General features: G+C 33.3%; 1 protein-coding gene across 2 annotated transcripts in view; it reads left to right on the top strand.

Annotated features, from left to right (window-relative positions):
- LOC6643793 (protein numb) overlaps positions 1-18,245 on the top strand; it is a 33,862-nt gene that overhangs the window by 3,090 nt on the left and 12,527 nt on the right. Inside the window, exon 2 of one of the 2 annotated variants that reach the window (XM_047010476.1) lies at positions 9,706-9,742. The gene's annotated coding sequence lies outside the window, so the exon portion shown is untranslated. Of the gene's footprint in view, positions 1-9,705; positions 9,743-14,637; positions 15,140-18,245 lie in introns of those variants that run through there. The other variant, XM_002067047.4, reaches the window with a different exon arrangement.

The following is an 18,245-nucleotide window of genomic DNA, read 5'->3' as shown; positions in this document are numbered from 1 at the left end:
GTTTTTATTGTAGGGTAGGAATAAAATCAAAACCATGAAAATGCCACACAGAACAAAAAGAGCGCAAAAAAAGCTTAAAAATAATTATTTTTTCATATTTTTTTTCTTTATTTTTTGTTTGTTTGCTATGGACTTTACCTCGGGTCGTGGAAACCAAAAACGTAGCTTCCATTTTTACCTGTATTTTGCGAGTATGTCTGTGTGTGTGTGTGTCTGTGTGAGTTAGGGGCATTGTGTGTATGATGATTAATCATAATAAGTATTGTAAGTAAGTATACTAAAACCTCATTTAGTTGCCGCCAGCATGTGGCGGCGCTTGGTAACCGAAAAGCTTTTATGAACAAAATCTTTACTTATTGACTTTCGAAAAACAATTTGGTTTTTTTTTTTTTGTATTTTTCTTTTGATTCCAATGACCTTCCAGTTCATTTATATATATAATGCATGACCAATACGGTACATAAATTTATGAACAAAATGTTAATTGTGTAAATTAGAATCTGCTAATTAAACTGAACTGAACTCGAAACTTGAAAGTGCCATAAAATGACAAATGATCGAGAGGAAATCCAAGCGAATCGATTTATATGCATAATAAAAGTCTTCCTCCTAGAGGCTATGCCATATTTCTATGGAAGATGATACAATGGGTAATGATTTTTATGCATACCCTGTAAATATACTGACAAGGAGTATATTATATCTGTCTAATTTTAGTTCAATTTCATTAAAAACCGTCAAAGGTAAAGGTGGAAAGAAGAGTATTGGGAAGCTTACCTAGTTTATAGTTGAAGGTCGCCAAACCTATTGCAAGAATGGTAATTTAGTAATAGATATGTATTTTACATAGGGTACTACAAAGTCGTTGATTGAACAACAAATGCAGAATTTTTAATATGATTCCCAACCCACCAGTAACAATCAATTTTTTTGTTTTTGTTTTTATTAAATGTCAGATATAATTTAAAGATGCTAAATTGTCGAGGGCGTCTGGCGTATGACAATAAAATATTGTATGATGTCTTGGGTTTGGTGGCGCTTGGGGTAGGGCAGGGAAAAAAACAAAAAAAAATATGCAATTTGTTGCCTCTGCTCTTAATTTTTAAATCGTATTGCAAATTTTGGTAAATATTGGAAAAGATTTCGTACTGGGAGAGAAGGGTTCAGTCTCAAAGACTGAAAATTTTTTTTAGATATAAGAGTATGTATCTTCTGACCATAATTAGCCGGACTTCGAACCATGACCAAAGTAACCCCTTTGGGGGACTATGCAACAAATCACTGCCTTCTTTTGCTCAGGTAAAACATAGAGCACAATGAACTTTTGGGGAGGAAATAAAAGTAACCAAAGAGTTACAATGCTTTCTACTTTAAAATATAATGCAAGGCAATAAAATGCATTTCTCACTTATACACAGACATTGTGGGTATGCGTACATATCTCTGAGATACATTCTGATTGTGCTGTATGGTCATAAATGAGCAGCCAAGCATGACAGTCGGTAGAAACCTCCACTTAGATCCAGATGGCAGGGACTTAAATCGTAGTCTTGTTCTTTATTTTTTTGTCGCACCCACGATGACGACGTCGACAACGTCAACTCTGCTACTGATGATGATGATGTTGATGTTAAGTTGGGATGGGATGACAACAGAGAGAAGTAGTCGTCGTAGTAAAGTGTGCATAACTCTTAGTAGAGCATGAAAAATTGTGTTTAATTTCATTTGTAAGTAGGCGGCGAGAATAGGGCTACGAGTTCATACTCATGTGTGACAGTCTTCAAGTTGGGAGGAACGAGGGAAGAACAAAGAGGGTGCTGTGTAATCAGTAAACAATTAAGTGTGACAATTAAATTGCAATATTTGTTTAAAGAACATTATTAATTAGATTTCATTGAATAAAAATGTCAACAAGAACTTACACTTGCATTTCTCTTGTCCTTCGTTTGCCATCCGTTTGCCATGACTATTATTATTATCCTTAGTTGGCATTTCTTAGCACGCTTTCAATGTCTTTCTTACACATTTAAATCGCCAGAGACGACTCAGTAGTCTCATAAAACGTATACGCATAAAATGTATCTATATGTATATAATGCTTGGATCCCATTAGATTTACGAGTTCGCCGCGTGACAATCGAGCTTACCCATTCTCATTTCCTCTCCGTCACACATACACATTCACACACACACTTTGTCTTTTTCTGTTCCGCAATGGACAAGGAAATCTTGATAAATTTCTAGACAAACAGTGGGCAAAAAATAAGTATATCTCACTGTCTTTTGAGCATTAAGCAAAAGGTTTTGACTACTTAGTAACTATTTGATTTATATATTTTATGTTGATAACATTTTTAAAGGTCATTGATTATTATCAGACAAAGTTCGATGATTTATTTTATAAACTATTCCAATTTTGTACATTTACTGTGCCAAAGCAGACAAGATGAAGGTTAAAAATCATTTTGTCTCTATTTTATATAAAAAAAAATTATATAGATTTAATAATTTCCATCTGTGTTTGCCTTAATGTCGCTTGTAACTATCTAAGATTGGAATAGGATCTATATATCTATATTTATTTGGATTCATGCTTCCGTATAAAAAGAATTTCTAAGAGATTGTTTGCGAAAATAAAATGAAATGTTGGTAGATGAAATTGGAAAAACAGTTTAGGTAATTATTAAATTATTTAAGATTAGTTTTCTATGTAAAGGGGTTTATAAAAATTTAATTTTTTAAATTTAATGTAATTTTAAAATTATGCGAAGATTTTGCGTTATGAAGAAATTCATCAGACAACAACGACAACATTCACTGTCTGTTGAATAAAATGTAACTCTGAATTGGAATATAAGTATGTAGATTTTCGATACAGATAGAAACTACAATAATATCTTAATTATAGTAGACTACTAAAGTAGACGGAAACAGATATATAGTGTTATAGTTATAGCCTGATAAAGCTTTTTGCATTAAAGGTGGTATATAATCGATACATGATACATGAACAGGAAGCAGAAACTGTACGAATTTGCCTGTCATACAGGTAAATTTAAAAAACCACATGGATGCGTTCCTGTTCCTTCCTGCTACTTTTTTGTAATTTGCTAAATTTACAAAGCAGTCTTGATTAAAATACACTTTGGTTTTTACACTGGTTGTTAAATATTGATATCTTTAGTTCAGTTAACTATCAAATGAAGTTCAATTCAACGTGTGATCTTGGTTCCTTTTAAACCTTAAAGACAATTTTGTTCTTCGATTGTCATTTTCCAAACTAAATGTTAATCATTCCAAAGGTTTCTTATACAATTGAATAGTTCTGTCACAAAACAATTTCATTTACTGGAACGTGTGTCTATGGATTTATCTTTAATCGATTCAATGATGCAAGCATTTTATTGCTTTTATTTTCACTTTTTCAGATTATGTCCATTAAAATGTTAATAAAGTTAATTAGCTTATCACTTGTTTTTGTTTACATAGACGATAAATTTGCACTTGACTTTCGGTAACAAGTGTCTCCATCCCTATCATCCCGCTTTGGCGTCAACATGGATCAATAAAATGACAAAAAAGCCGTGGAACCAAGGCGTGTCTATTGGCCATGTTGATTGGCCTTTTGTATGTGTGTTTTTATTTTTATTCTTTTATTTGTGCTTGTTGTGCTGCTGCTGCTGCTTTTTGGTGGTGTGGCATGCCACAAGATTAATGATTCGCTATAATAGTGTCTAATCTAGACACCCACAATAAAGTAGAAGATACCCAAAACAATCATTTACACCCCCACGCACACACACACACACGCAGAATGCTTCCAAAACTTCTTCTCTTCCTTTGGAGTTCTGTAATTTCAATACCCTTACAGACATCATTATGATATTGGTTAGATGATTTGTGACTAACAAAAGAACAGCCAAGAAGACTTTAATAGACATTCTGTTTATGTATAAGTTTTCTAATGTTAGAAATTTCGTTTACTCTTTTATCTTCTTATCATATTGATAAGGGATTCATCCTTTCTATAAAGTTGGAAAGTTGGCTGTTTAGTTATCTAATAAGTCATAAAATTACTTTGTCAGTTTCAGTTTAAATTGATTTTTGATTTTAAAGAGATCAATTCAAGAACTCTTAAAGTTAGATAAATACGATGAATATATTCCCCTTAATATCTAAGCAATCCTTGGAACCCACAATATTTCTTCATTCAACAGTCTAGAGACTGCAAAGGGCAATAAAGATTCGTCGCTTTAATGGGATGGGTATTTTTTTCTTTTTCTCTCTCTAGTTTTTCCTATCTTCGACCACGCCAAAGTCATTTCCTTTGCCAACGCACATGCATTCAGACTGATTGTTGTTGTTTTTGTTTTTTATATGTGGTTTTTCAGCTTTTCAATTGCACTTGAAGTGCTTCTCGCCTTCATCAAAAACACACCTTGAAGCAATAATAAAAGTCAAACGGATGTCCATTACAACGAAAAGTTTTTCTTGCTAAACTTAATATTTTTATTGAAGTGCATATCTAGTATAGATAGGACGGCGTATGTGTGTGTGTGTGGGTGTGTATGTTTGTGTGTATATTCGTTTAAATTTACTTCCTTTACCATCTATAAACTTACATATAAATCTTCCTTAAAAGATGTGGCTTGCTTATTGATTGGTCCACAGGTTTGGTTTATGGCCTTTTGGGTAGGAAAGTTATCAAAATGGAGTAGTTTTTTGATTATAGTTGATTGGCTGCCGAAAACTTTTACGATTAAAAAGTTCAAACTTTGTTGAGTAATCAAAAGAAAACTTGCGGTAAAATTAGACCATTAATTTTACAGGTTTATAAAATTTCAACAGCTTTCAATTTACTTTCAGTCCAATGAAAGTTAAATGAAATTTTAATTTGTTCTGTTATTTTTAGTATATTGTTTGCTTAGTTTTCTCACAAAAAATGTATGCAAATTAAAAGAATTATAAGCAACTAAGTGGAAAATTAGAAATCTTTCATCTGTGTTGCTTCATGTTTCATTTTGAGATACCAAATATTAGTTTTAAATGTAAATTCTTATGAAAAACTGCAAATTTCTTAAATAATTTCATTTTGCAACTGACCTACGACAATTTAAGAATCATCTTTGCCATTGCTTCTCACGTTCTCTTAACAGTTCATTTGAAATACTTTTATGCATTCCTTCTTTTGGATGACTTCGTGATCGAGTTAATGAGCAATTTAACAAAACGAGGGTCCTCATCCTGACCGCAACAGAACCGGGTATCCTTATACGAGAAAAGCCAGTCAAGCGTTAAGCCTACAGGAAGATACAGACACTTGAGCATAATAGGGCTTAAGTTCAACTGGTAAAAGAAAAAAGAATTCCCAGCCAATAATTCTGCATTGGGGGGATGGGGCTTGACCAGAGTTACCATCAACCACCAGAGTGCTGCGGTTTTTGGTGGTTAACTCTGCTTTATGACCAATTAATATGCCAGTTAGCGGCTTAGAACTGATTGATTCGTAGCTAAATTCAAATATGGGGTAGGTTGGGCAAAAGTTGTTCTGCCAACTGTCACCGACAGACACAAAACAGACAAGCAATATGAAAAGTTTTCTCTTCTTTCGTTTCTTTCTCTCACTCGTTCGCGACTCGTGTACGGCACGTTTTTGCATGATTTCCGTTACCACCCATCCCACACGCAGCCCACCACAGAGAGGCTAACAACCCTAAAAAGCAAGGACACTCCCAGACATTTGTAGGCCGACGACGTGTGGCACATTATCCTTAAGCGTCGCTGTGGCACTCGCTTGTGTTTATGTCCGAGCCGTACAAGGCGTACAAGTGTAATTGCGCTGAGAACAGCTTTTCCCGAACTCAACTACGGCACGGACTTCTAAAGAAAATGTGCCAGGAACGGAAGCTTTGACATTGGCGCGTGTTCCAAACGTATTTCCCGTGGGAATTTTAAAGATTTTTGCTAACGTGGGTGTGTGAAACAGAATAAAAGTGATCTACTTTTATGTAGATGTGACAACCCTGGTTAAGACCAAAGGGACAACCATACAAATTTTACTGTGTTCACACGGGGACATAAAGTAAATAAGGAAATTATTACACAAGCTATTCAAGCTTAAGTAAATATGGAGACAGTATTTTGTCATTGTAATATATTAGACAATTTTTTTTAAATTAAACTAAACTAGATGACTTAAGATAGAAGATAGTTTCTAGGTATGCAGTAGAGAAATATAAATTTTAAATATAGGTTTATAGAAGTGTTAGTATAAGTTAGTTGATCTATTGCATATATTTTTTAAAGATATACCACAAAAAATAATAGATTTTAATCTTATCCAACTAAAATATTGAAATGCTTGACTAACATAAATCTGAAAGTTTATGCACAGTTTTTTGTTTAAATTAAACTGAACCAATTTTCGTTGATTATATAAATTTTCATTTCCGACCCCATCAGATTGGAGCATTGTTTTTGGGTAATCTACTTCTGTCTTTAATAGTGTTGACTTGGTAAAATGTGTTGTTAAAACTTATGATATTTTCCAAGTCTTAAACTACAATCGATTTGACAGTTGCCTGGCACATCCATTGCAAACCAAAACAGGGGGGGACATTATGGGCGAAATGCAAGCCAAAGAGCAAAGAGAACTAAAATTATATTAATGCAATTTTAGCATCACCAACCCACTCACATAGATAGACACTCACACAAACACCCAGATGTGTGCATACAACGTATCTTGGCACGTTCCGATGTCTTCGCCTTCAATTGTGAAGTCTGGAGTGGAGCCGTGGGGCAGCGGCAGTGGCATCAATTCAAATTGCAGTTGCTGCAGCTGCAGAGGCGTTGCAAGACAATTCAAATATAATGGAGGGCAGGAACGGGCATGGCACTCCGATGGGATGGGATCGGATGGGATGGGTTCGGATGGGAAGATGCTGATGAAGAAATGTTGTAAAATGGAATTGCATTACGCATTTTACTGCGACTTGGGGAGAAAAGTGCAATGAGGTTGATAATATGAAAAACAAATTGGCTGTGAAAATGTTTATGATGAGGGGCAGAAACCTAATAAAAAAAAATAAAGCAAAACTTTAAACTAAGAGGATAACTGTTATTGCTGTGAGATCATTATCGTTTAATGTTCGACGATAAATTATATTCTGTTTTATGTATTTTTTATACCCTGCATTCATTATGTAAATGGCAACACTAAGCAGTTTTTTATATGAGAAATATAAATATTGAAATGAATACTTAAACTGTGATAATTTCAACAAAATTTATAAACAAACATAACATTTAATGGGAAGTAAGTATTTAAATGGCTATTATATGAGAATGAGCTAAAAACTTTTAAGTGTGTGACAAACCTAATCTTTTTCACACAATTTCAACACTGGATATTTTATGAGTGGCAACACTAATTTAATTAATATTTTGGAAAGACAAAATAAGTTTCTAGTGTCATTCGTCTAGGTCTTTATTAAATTTGAATCTCCTTAAAACAAAGACAAAAAGAAGTTTACGAAAATTATAATTATGTGATTTGTAATAACATTCCATAAATGTAGTTAAAAGTGACTTTTTCGTGTAACAAAAATCTTTGGGTTAAAAAGCATCCAATAATAAATTAAAATCTTTCGTTTAAAAATTCCAATAATAAATTGAAAATTGAATTTGATTAAAGTACATTTAAGTTGCAGAGTATTTCCAAGTCGTTTAACGTTTAACTTTATATTCTATTCACATTGTATCTATGTATATTGTATATCAATTTTTAATGATATTGAAACTTTCGCTTTTGTTTGTTTTATTAAAACAAACTCCAACAAACTAATTAGCGAAAGCTGTATTTTCCGTTATTAATAAATAATTTCAGAGCAAAAGAAAATTTCCAATATTTTGGCCATTAAATGTAGATGCGGTTCACACTCTCTTTAGACCATATCGATTAGTTAGCTAAGGCTTCGGGCTATATATAAATTGGCAACACTGACAAAAAATGAAATAAACTTCCGGCTTGTTGGGTTCACACGCTTGCTCCCTTCTCGATGTCTCATCGTTTTTCAATTAAATGTCGAGATAATGCTGGCTTCTAGCCCTCCTCAACGCATGCTTAAATTTATTTATTTATTTTTTTAGAGCAATCTCTTTTTTATAGCCTTTAATCTGTTAAATGCTTTTTAATTGCATTTGAACCTTGTCACAGGCACTTGAAATATTTATTTTTCCCTCTACTATTATTTGGCTTTGGGTAGTTTTCGATGGCGGGAAGAAGGAGTGTAGAGGCGGGTTCAACCCTTGGCTAATTGTTTGCTAAAGCAAAGAATAACAATAATGGGTGTGAAATTTGTGTTAAAGTTGAAGGTAGTTAAAAAATTGTCAACCCCCATGTCAAGTCCTCACAAATCCTGTGGGAGAGTAAATTATGCTGAATTAATTGGTGGCCACAACACACATTCAAACTGGCACAATTTGAATGATTAAGAGGATGGTTTCAATCAACTGAACTCACAATTTGAATACGGTGAAGTTTTTTATTCTAAAAGTTAGATGGAAAGAGGTATTTCCAGCAGTGGCTTTACACTTCAAAATACGAGTTATCTAGGCAAAAAAGTAAAAGGTAATTTGTTGTTATTGCTAACATAGAAAGGTAATAAAAGCGGTCACAATTTTTTATTAGAAAATTAGATCGTTTTTTTATTATTGTTAATAAATACCTTCTTAAAAAATAAAATTTCAAAAATTACTTTTTAGAGATATATCTGAGTCTAGGCTTGTTTTTTAAACATTAAACCAACAAGCTAAAAATGTTTTTTTAAATTCATTCTAAAATGAAAATAAGCTAAATTTTAAAATTTTAATCCGTGTTAGCTACTGAGATGTTAGTTTTAATTGCTTAGTTTTTTAACCCTTTTTGTCAGTTTGGTAAAAATCTGTCTTTGGTTTAGAGGATAAGTAAAGGATATGTACAAATTTTGATACAATTTTTCTGATACATTCTTAATATTAGCCTCTATTATTTACCTAAGAATATTTTAATAAACATTATTTACCTACGATTAATTAAAAAAAAAGTTGTTTCCATAAAAAACTCTAAAGGAGAGAGACTTTTGACAGACTTGTAGATGTGAATAGCCCAATGAAGTAATGAATTAAACAATTTTTTCTCAGTGTATACTTATCGTTCAACCAATCCAAGCTTAAGTTCATTCAACCATTAAAGTCAAGCTTACAAATTAGACTTGAAAAAGCTCTTATACCTGCTTGGTGGAGCTTTTCATAATATTCGCTTCAAAAACCACTCAAGCTTTGCTGCCGACGTCTCAAGTAGCCCACTCAGCCTTATCTGTGGACACACACACACACGCACATGCACTCGGGTGCATATGTAAGAACCTCTTGTAAATCTTAGGGCCCATATTGCTTATAGCATACAACGAATTGTGAACACGAGACCAAAAACGACATCATGGCATCATGACCCTAATGACTGTGGGAACTTTTTTGTCTCGCAGTCCGTGTCTAATTGTCACTGACATTGGCCCAAAAATAAGGAACGTGGCAAAGACTCTTAAGTTCATTCTTAAGAGTGAAATGCATTTGCAGCTGAGAATATATGTACAATACATTAGTGAAAAAAACATTTTAAAACTGACCTTTTTAATTAATAAAACTTTTCTTTTTTCTTTACAGAACTTCCAGTGAACACAATCAATATTAAAATTTAGAGGTAAGTTTTGTTATTTATTTCTAGTTTCTTATACGAAGAGAAAATAAACAAGTGCTGGGTACATTTATTTCTAGAGAGTGAAATCTAACAATAATGTTCAAACAATTTGAGTTATGGATTTTGACTACAATTTCTAAACTTATTCCACAAAAATGTTAATAATGTGGTTTAACATAAAATTACTTATCCAGGTGGTGGCTATTAAGCCATTCGAAATGTTTGTCACTCTGATTGATTTAGGCCATTATGTGTCCTATTCGACAGACACTATATTATGTATGAATATAATACGAACTATCATTCCAACAAATTGCCACAATAAAAGGACAATAAACGGAAGCATGACTGGAATGATGGTCGTTGATAATAAATTAAACGAAACGAAATGTGAAAGTCATGGGTGATATATTACTTAAGCAAACATTTAACAGCCAAAGTGCGTGAATTCACAAAATTTAAACAAGTCTACTACTAAATTCTTAATAACATTATATGTACATCAAATTGGCTCATCTTGTTGTAGTCTGAGAATGAACATGACTATATCAATCGCAATTTTTGCCTTGTCATTTAACTAAGAAACTTTTTAAGCCTTTTTTCTTTTTGAATTCTTGTCTTTTTCTTTGTCTTTTGTTTAAAGTTGAAGCAAATCTTTGCTTCATCTTTTCATCATCGTTAATTGGTAAATTAAATTTACCCATGATTTAAAAAAGTCTAGTTTAAAAAAGCCAGAGCTTTTCCTTATACCTAAATCAAACTCATTTAAAATTGTGTTTTTTTCGTCATGGATTTCCAATACCTTATTGACTAACATACATACAATTACTGAATAACATTCAGTATCGTTATAGACGGTATTTACTGTACGAATGTGCCAAATTTTGTAACAACATTTTGAAAATTTAGGGATACAATCGTTTTTTTTTATTGTTGGCATCGAATCGGTCTAAAAAATAAAGTTACTTTACCAGCATACCATACTATTAGACAGCTTATTTTAAATTTGGTAGCTATCAAAGTTTCTTTAAAAGTTCCTGAGATATAGTCGGATACAGAAACGGACAGAGATTTTAATACACCATTTTATCTTATTGGTAGGTATAACCTGTAACCTCAAACACTATGTTTGGATGTTCACTTAGAAGAAAAGGTCCTTTATTTGATTGCATTAACTATGTGATATGGTCGTAAAAAGTCGTCTTTGGGAGGTTTTCCTCTAAATAAAATATAAAGTTCGGTTCTGAGAAGGCAAAGGTATGAACACTTTACTCTCCAGTCGTTGTGGAAGTAATTTGCAGTGATTTGGTTGGAACAATCCTTATCCTTGTTGAAATAAGTCTTTCAACTTTAATGATTACTACAGCTGCAACTACCCAAGATATTCCATTGAAATTGATTATTCTTGCATCAATTTCAACTTTATGCAAACGAATGCTATTCGATACCGAATCGTTACCAACTAGAAGCTACAACTTTGACTATTTGCCATTTTGCACGAACTAAAGCAAGTTGACATACGAGCCACAAACTAATAATTGAAAGAAGATACATTTTGAATAAGTCAAGTCCCTAAAGATTTGTCAACTGAAGTTGACTTGTTGCTGTTTGCATTCTCGTTTTGTTCTCTTGTTACATTTTTGCCTATTAAAATTGAAATTTGAAATTCGCTTTGATTTTAATTGATTTCCAATTACCTTGGGGAATAATGCAATTTTCATTATTTCGTTTAATTACATCCCTCAACCTTCATCCACATCTTCGATAAATTGAGTATCGGATTTAATACAATTACTAGTCGGGCTTAGTCGTAGTCATGTAACCTCAAAATGTAATATCTTTATAATACTCGTATCTCGTTGTTGCATTTTGCGCATTTTGATTGAATTCTTGATTAGTTGCACATGCGGCTTTTGTGTCTCGGGGGTACCCATCAATTCATTCTGGGTGGAAGAGTGGGGGAGAGGGGCGACATTGATTTCTCAGCTTGTGGCCCAAAGCCATTACCATTTCCCATTGCCCACTTTTCTTCTTTTTTTTGCTGCCATTCTCTTATTTGCGGGCATTGTCTGGGCTGGGGTCTAAATAGAGTTTATCTTTTGTCTGGGTCTTGTGGCTAACTGTCTGAGTGGGTGTGGTTGGTGGGAATGAAGACCCCTTTCCGCCCACCCACACACAGACACACAAACACATTTAGACTATGCAACTATCTTTATCTTTGTGCAATTCCAGTCTTTGGTTAACACATTTTTGTTTAAGCTAAGCAGTTTTATTCAAGCAAATTGGTAAAATGAAATTAGTTTTTGCATTTTCTCTCTTTTGTGGTTTTTGCATACAGCTGATAGGCATAAGAAGGAGAAGAAGAAGGTAGGTAAAAATTGTATTACCAATTTCTTATTCCCTTTGTCATCGACCTATTTTGCCCTGCCTGCAGTCTACCTGGCTTTATCTCTCGAACTGCATTGCAATTTTTTTTCGCAAAAGGTTTTTTGTCTCTCTCTCTCTCTCTCTTTAGGTTTATCTGGCGCTCTTAATTTATCTTTCAGTCTCTTTGTCAAACAACGACCTTGCCTCAGTGTCTTCTCTCTTCTCTTACATTTTCTGTCTCTCTGTTTGTTCTCTTTTTCCAATCGATCATTTAGCCATTGTTGTCACGGAATTTAGGTTGGGCTGAAAGAATACCTAATCGATATGCCCATTGAATGATTAGTGATTATTGTTTAGTTAATCAATATATAGTTAAGATAGAGCTGACATGTTTTATAACAATTTTTACCTATGGATCCCAAAAGGTATTTTAGTCTCTTTGGAGAATAACTCTCTTCAGCTCTTGCCCAAGCCACAATCACTTCCATTCCAAAAAAAAGAGACTGAACTATGCACGGACTGAACAAAAAAAAAACATATAAAACTGGCAGCTGCAGAACCGACAACTGGTTTCGAATGCTCTACAATCAGTTGATTGGGTATATCTTTAGCATACCATGGCGAGAATCAAGAATAAAAATTGTCAAAAATTGTCCTTGGGAAAGATGGACAAAGGGAGCACCTAAAATTAGCTACAAAATAATTATGTTGTTAAACAAATTTCAATCTTTAATTTGTCTGCTTGACTTTGATATTTAGGACGCTTGAAAACAAAATAATAATATATTAGTTTCTTTCTATTAATATTAAATAAAATGATATTAAGAATAATTTATATTGAGATGGACCTTAACTTATACAAAATATAAGCAATCTTAAGGTATAGGAAAAATGTTTCTATATAGAATGTTCGGGAAAGTATTTTTGTAAATATTATTACAATTTTAATTGAATTTTGAATTTTTGAATCTGTGAGTCTTGCAAATTTATTGAACTGTAATACTGAGTTAAAAGAACTTTAGTTTTAAAAATATCATAGATAATATTACCTACCTCATTTCCTAACAATCTAATTGTATAGAGTTCCGGTTGCTGTCTCCGACATGGATTCTTGAATCGCTACTTATTAACTACTCTTAAGCAAAACAAGCACATAACGTCATAAGTCCGTTCAGCACATTTTTTGACCGAGAACTAAATGCAGTTTTATAGCGGGTCATAGAGCATAGCATCTGAGTTCGGTACTTTTTCGGAAAGGAAAGCTTATTTTGGCTTATAGACAAATAACCGCGTGGAATTATGTCCCCGCTGTGGAACAGCACGAAGAATGGCGGGAATGATATGTCATTAATTCAAAATAAGCTTTCTAATATTCTATTCCACTATATTCCACTTTTCAAAGATTCATTCTCTTAACCATATCTTAAAAAATGTCAATTTAGTTATAGTTATAATTTGCTGGGTGAAATATAACAAATTTCACCTTATTAATCACTGTAACTACTTTTTAACTACTTTTTTTCTAAAGCAAAAACTAATGAAGCGACAGCTAAAAACATTTTGTCTTTTTGATTTTCTTTTGATTTTGTTTTTTAGCACTAAATCATATTGGTGACTACTTAAAAGTTGGAATAAGCGCTTCTTTCTCCGCCGAACTAGATATTTTATGTAAATATCGGATGAGAATCGGCTGCACTATATATGTAGGATGTATAGGATTTTCCATACCTTCAAAAAAACCTCGGGTCTTGAAACAATCTAAATACCTTCAAAAAAAAACCTCTGGTCTTAAAACAACCTAAAACAAATTTTATTACGACGTAAATTTGGGCAGTGACCGCCCACCTGTTTTGACGTACATATGTAGATACATATTGTGGCCAAAAAAATTGCCAAATGCGCAAATTGTAAATCTTTTACCTAATCTATAGATTATCTAGGATCGTTTACAGTTTCATAATAGTAAACAGTATATCGGTTTTTCGGAGAATTTTTGTTTTCAACAAATTGCTTAGTGGTGTCTACGACCGAACCCAGAACAAAGGTAGCGAACCCAAAGGTTCTACCTAACCCATTTGTCTCATTTTATATTCATAGTCTCGCTTTTTGGCTCTCCCATTCTCGGGTCTCTCTGTTTCCCATTCTTTGGCTTTGGTCTCTACAAAAATCTACAAGCTGCACACGTTGTTGGCGTCGCAATTTTATCGCTGCCGTCACCGAGCCATAGAAGAGAATAGATATGGAGGAAGAAGAAGAACCAGAGTCTCGGTAACTGGCAGTTGCCGTTGTTGGTAGTAAATAACAACTACAAATGTAAACACGCGACACATAGATACTCACAGACACACACACACAGAGACAGAGAACAACCCTGTGTACATGTATCCGAGTATCTGCAACAGCTGTCAACTCGTCGTTTTCACTCTCTTCACGTTCACTTACTGTGGCTCGCTCTCTCTTGCTCTCTCTCTTCAGTCTTTCATTGACTGAGCTATGAAATGTATCTCAAACTCTGGACAGTACAGTAGAGCAATTTGAACCGCCGTATCGAGCAAACCGTCGTTTCCCAAGTCGAAGTAAACGCGCGCCGTGGGTACCGTCGTCGTCGTCGTCAGTCTGGTGCTGCTGCTGCTGCCCTGTCCCAAATGTCCGCGTTCCAATAAAATAAAAGAATCACATTTCTTCTATATAGTTAATAGTATTAGTTAAATCAGGGGGATCGTCTGGTTTCATTATCGTTTCGTTTCGTTTTCGTGGTGCGTTGTGTTTTGGTGCTGGTGCAGAAAAAAAAGAAGCAAAGTATCAAAAAAAAAGAAGAGAAAATAAAAAAAAAATACATAAATTAAACGTTGGCAAAAAATTATATTCAAGTTGATTATATAAGGCCGTAACCGTAACCAGATTTTTATACACCAAAAATTCTTGACCGGATTTCTCTACATTTGGATAAAAAACAAAAACTCCCTCCATCTCTTACTACGTCATATTTGCTTATATATCTGTACTATACAGGTACATATATACGAATAAATGGTAAATTTTATGTTGTCTCTCTTTTGTACAAATGCAAAAACAAGTTTTCTATATAATTTGCATACATCGCTTGAATTCTTGTTTTTGTTGTTTTGACATTTTATACGTTACATTTTGAAGTTTTTGATATGCCAAATAGGAAACTGTTAACAATATTCATATGAAATTGGAATACCCTATAATAACAATGATTCACATCAACTAGAAAAGGTGATAATTTATAACCAATAACAACGATTAAGTTAACTATGTAAAAACCAGTTTGGCAATTGATTACCAACAAGAAAACATAAAAAGGAAGGGCGTCAAAATCTTTAAATAGGAATAATTAGTAAATTAAATTAGATCTGGAGATTCGAAGTCTACAATTGAGGAAATGATTCATGATGATTAAGTGTATATTTTTTATATACTTATTACATTGCGTATACGTAATAATAAGTCATATCGTAATACTCTCCGTTTGGTTTTAAACGAGCTTATGTATATATATGCTGGAGCAAACTTTAAGAAGTGTTTAAAAATGTTTCTACTTAAATTTGTTTAACTACAAACAAACATTTGGCAATCTACAAATGTTGATTATTCACAGCTGTCCAAATTGACTCAATCTCTAGACCAGACTCTGACATAGTTTTTGAAGTTTTCTACAAACAACTTTACAAAACGGTTAGCTAAATTGTTAAACATAAACATTATTCAATGTAAGACACACACAAGAAACTTCCAATATGCCATTAAAATCACAGAAACAACAACAAAATTTCATTAAATTGCACTTGAACATGGCAATTTGCGAATACAACAAAAAAAAAATTAACTTAAATGAACAAAAAAAAACCTTAGCCACAATTAGCAGGTATGAATGATCTGTTGTCTATATGCTGCACTCACGTATATATATATATATAGTTATTCCAGTCATACAAGACCACAATAACGATGAATCATTTCAGTATGGCTTTTGTTTGAGAGAGGTAAAACAATATAAATGGAGACGATCAAGGTGGTTTAATAGAAATCATTTCAAAGCTTAAATAATATTAATATTTAGTGTTTGTAATTTATTACAATTTATGCATGTTAATTCATTTGTAGACAAAAGAATTAAAAAAAAAAACACAACTGCAAAAATTCCCATGCAAAATGCCAAGTGAATTGGCTGGGGGTGAGAATGAAACCTAATTGAGAGTGGGTGAAAATAAATTATAATTACCAACTAATTAAGTGTGCTGACAGTGAAAGCTAGAAAAGTTGGAAAAACTTTCGGAATATAATGAGAACGTACCTATATATATAAAAAAAGAAGAGAGTTATTTTTGTAGTCATTTCTTCTATGTAATCATGAGAAATAATTCAAGTTATTGTTTGTTTTTTTTTTTGCCTAATCATGTCTCATGTAATCTAAGGCAAAAACTTTATCAAAAACTCTGTGATGGGCCAAAGTTGACCTGAAGGACAATTAGCACTTTACATGTTATGTAATTAAATTTACCTAAAAGTATGCTATAGAAATTTAGGAGATTTCTGCAAGAAACTTTAACTCATTTAGCTAATTGGAAGACCTTTTTATGAAATAGTTTTTATTTAAATGAAAGTTTGCTTACTTAAGGTAAAGAAAATGTTCTCTCTGACTCTCTCACAGCAAAAGAAAAAGAAAAACCAAAAAACTTTATTTATTCATTATGAAGATATTATAAGCAAAACGTAGTAGTTTGGGAAAAAGATACACACTGCTAATAGGATCCATTGTTTTAATTTCTACTTGGAGAGAAAACACATCTAGTAAATCAGAAAGCTATAAATCTCAGCAGCATAAGAAAAAACATTAACACAAAACGCCAACATAAAGGCTTAGAATACCAAGAAATATATAGCGAAAACAACACGAAGAATAAGAGAAGAAAAAAACGACACACCAAACTGGTAACAAGTCATGACAAAACAGAAAAAAAAGCCAAGAACACAATGTTGGCAACAAATGCCTGATGCCTGGGTGCAGTTGCCCCCAAGAGAGGGAGATGGAAAAGAAACCAGTTTCAGTTGGCCACTGACTGCCACTTTTCTCACCATGCCTTTCGATTATAACTAAACTGCATTCTTCTAGTCGCGACTTGCGACTTGCTACATTTGTGTGTGTGTGTTGCATCTCTGGACTCTGCCGAATGACTCCACTTGGCTCCAACTTAAAGCTTCATCTTGCATTCGAGTTGGACAAGTTCAGAAACAGAGAAAAGAAAGATGACTTGGTCTTGGATCGCAGTTGTTGTTGTTGCTGTTGTTGCATTACATGGCATAAAACTTTAATTTCCTTGGAATTTCCTTTCTATTTTTATGCAGTAAGACAGATGATTAAGAACAGCTCCAGCAACTCCAAGGGGAGCCAAGTCTTGGCCATTAACTGAATGTGTTTCTGTATCTGTGTGTGTGTGTGCGTGTAAGGAATGGGAGGAGTCAACCTGCTGATGTCTTTTTTTATTGCATTGCTTTGTTCTAAGACAGGAAACTTAAACCTGTCTAATTATGCATGAAAACGTTTTGTCATTAAAGCTAAAATACTTAAATGCAGTTGTGATTAGTAGGCAGATTTTTTTTACATCATCATTAATGAACCTCAGCAGCAACAGTGAACTTTCAATAAGCTATAACTCTTTGGCTTACTCAAGTGACTCCTGACATTAACGACATTTTCCTATTGAACTTGCTTTAAGAGCTCATTTACCTACCTGACTAATTAAAACTTTTTGCAGCCTCAAAATATGCTTGGGCAACATAACATGAACTTTAAACGGTCTCTACTTTCCAAATTGTCCTTGACTTCGTTGCGGAGGATAGAAGTTTGCCGTAGAACCGCAAAAGCCTGTCAAATGTCAAAGGGCAAAACCAAAAAAAAAAAGGCAAAAAATGAAACGAAATATGTATATTATGAGAAGTCTTTGCATGCAATGCGGTTTAATTTCCGCTTTGTCAGTTAAAGGGGCTTATTTTTACATTTACCTTAGAGATGGCCAATTTTTTGTTTCCCCAAATGGAGAAAATGATTGATTGCCTTTTTTGATAAAATCTAAGAAACGAGGATTTCTTTTAAAACTTAGGGGCAAGAGAA

The sequence above is a fragment of the Drosophila willistoni genome (assembly GCF_018902025.1).
Source record: "Drosophila willistoni isolate 14030-0811.24 chromosome 2R unlocalized genomic scaffold, UCI_dwil_1.1 Seg167, whole genome shotgun sequence".
Lineage (NCBI taxonomy): Eukaryota > Metazoa > Arthropoda > Insecta > Diptera > Drosophilidae > Drosophila > Drosophila willistoni.
Note: the sequence above shows the minus strand (reverse complement) of the source record. Positions and strands in the feature narration are given on the sequence as shown.